This window comes from Chenopodium album, chromosome 17 (assembly GCF_948465745.1).
Source record: "Chenopodium album chromosome 17, dcCheAlbu1.1, whole genome shotgun sequence".
Lineage (NCBI taxonomy): Eukaryota > Viridiplantae > Streptophyta > Magnoliopsida > Caryophyllales > Amaranthaceae > Chenopodium > Chenopodium album.
Window position 1 is genome coordinate 27,350,426 of NC_137850.1, and position 4,798 is coordinate 27,355,223.

The following is a 4,798-nucleotide window of genomic DNA, read 5'->3' on the forward strand; positions in this document are numbered from 1 at the left end:
GATGATTGGTTTTTTAAAATGATAGACATCTTATTTTTCTTGGCAAAAGATATGAAAAACATCGAATTTAGTTTGATTCTATTGCTTTACTAATATGATGTAATCAAGCCAATGGCTATCAAATCATCAAAATTATTTCATTTTTTCAATTTGATTTTGTAATCATTACTCAACACTTCATGAATTTTATGGAGGCATTTTAAAGGGAGGAAAGTTATGTACCTATTGGTACATAACAAGGCCATAATGGTAACTTAATACAACAAAAAGATGATGGCACTAGTGGAAAAAACGCTATTAGCAACTGGCGAAAAGTGGCTTTTAGCAACTGGCGCGTGGGGCTGCTATTGCGCAGGCTACTAATGAGAATAGTATTTGCAACTGGCACTTGTTCGCTGCTAATAGTAATTATTCGCAACTAACATATAAATACTCCAGTTGCAAATAGTCCTTTTTTATAACATAAATAGGTATTATTTGCAATTAGCCAAGTGTTAGGCACGCTGCAAATAAGTAGTATTAGCAATGGGCTTAATACTAGGCCAGTTGCAAATTAGAAGAGGTATTATTCACAACTAGCCTAGTATTAGGCCCGCTGCTAATACTACTTATTTGCAGCTGGCATATAATTAGGCCAGTTGCAGATAGTCATTTTTTAAAATAAAAAAAAATGCAATTTTTTTTTTTTTTTTTAACTAGATTGATCTACAAAATATAGCAGAAGTTACTAGTATAACAGAATAATTACGTTAATTTTATAGTATACATTAATAACAAATTGTTTAAAAAATTACAAGGTTATGTTAAAGATTAATGTAGAAAACTAACACATAAAGCCAATGTATCTCATTGAACATTTTTTAGCAAAATGGCCTTCATTGGCTTCTTCTTGCTCTAGACTCTCAACAGCAAGAGCCAAGGGTGCTTCACTGCTCTCCAAAGCCCATACACTTATGGCATGAATTAAGCAAAAAATAATGAAGTAGCAGAACAGTAGCACAGAAGCAGAAAACGTGCATAAGCAGAACAACAACAACACGAAGAAGAGAAATGCAGCGTGTAGTGAGCGTAATCGAAATCCATAGCTGTGATCTGTTGGGAATGAACTTGTCCAGCTGCCAAAATGAATCAAAATCTAGTTTAATCAAGGCTGTAGAATCTGGACATCATCTTTCATCATTATACAATAACTGAATAAAAATCATATTCAATACAGAAACTTACAAACTGAATTTCTGATTCAACCAGTATCTAAGTCCTAATAGTCATATTCAACTGAGTTCATGGCAACTAGCAAATTAGCAAACATGTTAATTAAGGAGTTTAGTTTACAGCTTTACTAAAGTAATCAAGTTAACTATTGTATGCCTGTAAGCAAGCTCTTCAAAACAGGATAAAATATATTCAATATATTCGTAAATTGTGATATCACTGCTGTAGAAAAAATATACGTAGTACATATGTAGAGAAAAAGTACTCCGTACCTTTGAAGAAAAAGAAACTTCGTAATCCGACAAATCGTAGACTGCATGCTTCTTCCTTCAGAAGTTCCCGAAGTTACATCTTGAAATCCTCTCAACTATTTAACTCCATGTCTCATATGGGAAGTAGATGTTAATAACCAACATGCATCAGCCAAATTTATCTTGAAAGCAGCAATTCAGAAGGATAGTTCACAGCTGAAACTCTTTTACCTTTCTAGCAGCTTCACCAAGGAGGTCACAATAACAGACATTTGTAACCGTGATTGCTCTTTCAAGTTTCCATGCAAGAACACAGGAAGCCAGTATTAAGAAAGCAGCTGTTTATAGTCTCAAGAGTTCTTTATATCCTTACAGTTCCGACGTTGAGTGGCCAATTATCTGCGCCATTGCTGGACAGGGACCTATAGAGTACTCTCAGTTCCCAGATAGAAACAATTCAATTAACTTGAATTGCCATTATCACTTCAAAAGAAACATGTTGCAGGAAAGCCTATAGTCTTTAATTAATTCATTTTTGGTTTTAGAATTAAAGACACATACCTCGGGAAAGCCACCATAATCTCCGGGCTCCTTGATGTCCTTTGTGACACAGCTAATTGCTGCAAGACGAACCTAAAAAGACCAAGCACCGGTTAATTTAATGAGTTTACAATTGAAAATCTAAGAGCTACATAAAATAAAGAATCTAATGCTAGAAAGTTAGATATAGTAGTTTTAATAAAAAGTTCAAAAAAGTTTCACTAAAACTCAAAGCAGCCCTTATTGTAGTTAATTCCAAGTGTATCCAAAGAATCAAATCCCATGGCAAAGAATAAAAGGGTAATCTAAATTTTAATTTGAGATGACGACATCCACTAAGTTTGTCTACAAAGAACTGAACTGATATAGGTGTACCTTTGAAACAATGGAGACATGATCTCGAACTGCAACTCTGCCACCCAATGTAACATAGTCACCTATCCTAAGGAAGAAGGAAAAAAAACATATATATTCATTTATTTAACCTTCACCCGAAAGCTGACTTTTCTCTAGATGGCAGGGTAATACCATCCAAAATAAAAGCAGTAGTGGTAGAACACAGAATCTTACGTCAGTGAACCAGCAATTCCAACTTGTCCACATAGGATACAACTCATGCCAATAATTGCATTGTGGCCAATCTACAAAAGAGGACATTAATCATGAAATTTGAATATTCTAAAGAGCACTGCTAAAATTCAGAAGGAGCAGAACAGCCCACCTGGACTAGATTATCTATTTTGGTATAATCTCCTATTGTTGCGTCTCTTCAGCTACATTATAATTTTCAGCCATAAAAGCACAAAGAAGAACAAGTAACAACGGGATTACAACAATACATTATAATTTTCAGCCATAAATAACAAATGAAGAATGATATATATGATGAAACTAAAATGGAATTACAGCAATTGACGGCAAACAGAAATAGAATAAAACGTGAAAAGAGGAGAGAAAAGAAATACTTGAGCAGGACAGAGGGGAGGGAGGAAAAACAAGGATTTAACCACCAAAATTGCATGCATCCTATAGCTGTCGGTGCTCCTCTCTCCAATTCGCCCAAGCAGCCCGCAGTAACACCATCAATTTGCCACCAACGACATCAACAACACAATCCCAAATCGGTATCCACCGCACCAATGTCCACAGGTTCTAGCAGCAATTTCGTCCAATTCTGGCCACCAATCATGAGACATAATACAAGAAATTAACGATGTAAATTTCTTTGTTGCACGATATACACTAATAAGAGTAATGACCCTAATTAATGAATTTACCAAATCCAATTATAATAAAACCCAGAAAAGATAAAGAACCATTACCTAGAATCTGATAGTTTTTATCACGGCGTCGATAAACAACAATAATAGTGAGGAACCACAATATCTTCGCAATTTCGAATATACCTATTACAAGACAGCATTCATTTGATTAAGAGAGCCTCAAGTATATATATTTACAATTTGCAAACAGAATTAACAGAAGAAAAGAGAGCCTCAAGTATAATGACCACTATCCAATCGCCAATTACCATGTTCACCACCACTACCAAGCCTTTTCCACCACTAGAACCACCAAATGGACCACCACAGACCCCAAATCTAATTCAAAATCCACCAAAATGAAACCATAAACCTAGAAAAATCGAACTCAGCAAAACCCAGAAATTTAAATATGAACAAGACTGCTCCAGATCGTGAAATGACCCAGAGTGAAGCAAAAAATTTCACACAACATTCATAATTAACAAAGAAACAAAGAGAAACCCAAATCCAAAACTAAAATCAACAAAAATCAACAAGCTTAATTTCAAACAATTGAAAAATTACAGAAAAAAAGGGATTAATAGACAAAATTACCTTGATAAACACTCTTTTGACGTCGTTGGCAACATCTTGGAGGTTTCGATCTTAGGATCTTTTCTTCTTGGATTGTGATAATTGCTTGCTGGTTCTGGGTCGTACAAGTATCAACAGTGAAAAACCCTAATTAATTCGGTAATTTCCAAAAGCCACAACATAAATTAACAACAAAAAATCAAAGAAACAAAAATCTCTCTTATTTCCATTACCTTTCTCATTTTGTCTCTGCGCACGAGCTTTAATTGGAGGTTGCCGGAGAGTGGTGCGCCGTAAAGTGAGCCTTGGCGAGTGCTTTAATCATCTTTCTCTTTGATTTTCTAGGGTTAGGGTTTTCTAGGACGAAAAAAATGAAGGAATGGAAGGCGGGTTCAATAGACTTCAATGGAAGGCAGGTTCGCGAGGATGGAGAAGGCGGGCCTGGTTTGGAAAAAGGGAGCTGAGGAAGTGAGGAGGCTGGAGCGAAAATACTGGAATTTGATGAGAGAGAAAGTTCCCCTGTTTTTTTAATCTGATGAGCGAAAATACAAAAGGCAAGTTCCCTTTTTTTTTAATCTGACGAGAGAGAAGGTTAAAATATAGAATTTCCATGTTACTTTATAGCAGCGGGCCTCACGATGTCAGTTGTGAATAAATATTATATTATTAATTTAATTGTTATTAGCAACGGGCCTATTTATGTTAGTTGCGAATGGAATGATATTTGCAACTAGCATTTAATAGGCTAGTTGCTAATATATAATTTAACTTTTATACACCAGTTATTAGCAACGTACATAACTATGTTAGTTGCTAATGATGTATTATTTGTAACTGGCATTATTTTAGCCAGTTGCAACTAGTGTTTTAGCAACTAAAGTTTTTAACGTGAGTTGCTAATAGGGTGTTGCTAATAAATTTTTTCTACTAGTGTGGCACCACATATTATCACTTTAA

The 4,798-nt window shown here is 35.1% G+C and overlaps 1 long non-coding RNA gene across 9 annotated transcripts; it reads right to left on the minus strand.

Moving 5' to 3' along the window:
* Positions 1-744: 744 nt before the first annotated feature.
* Positions 745-4,370, minus strand: LOC145587730 (uncharacterized). 9 transcript variants are annotated; one of them, XR_014101392.1, is made up of 11 exons: positions 4,075-4,370; positions 3,863-3,956; positions 3,326-3,409; positions 2,725-3,177; positions 2,574-2,644; positions 2,379-2,445; positions 2,025-2,096; positions 1,695-1,885; positions 1,485-1,587; positions 1,225-1,290; positions 745-1,115 (listed from the first exon to the last, which is right to left on the minus strand). It is a non-coding gene; the product is annotated as an uncharacterized LOC145587730 (long non-coding RNA). The 9 variants fall into 9 exon arrangements; XR_014101395.1 differs by lacking the exon at positions 1,225-1,290 and having other exon boundaries at positions 1,485-1,885; positions 2,379-2,440; positions 2,725-2,776; positions 2,969-3,177; XR_014101391.1 differs by lacking the exon at positions 1,225-1,290 and having other exon boundaries at positions 1,485-1,885; positions 2,725-2,776; positions 2,969-3,177.
* Between the last annotated feature and the right edge of the window lie 428 nt (positions 4,371-4,798).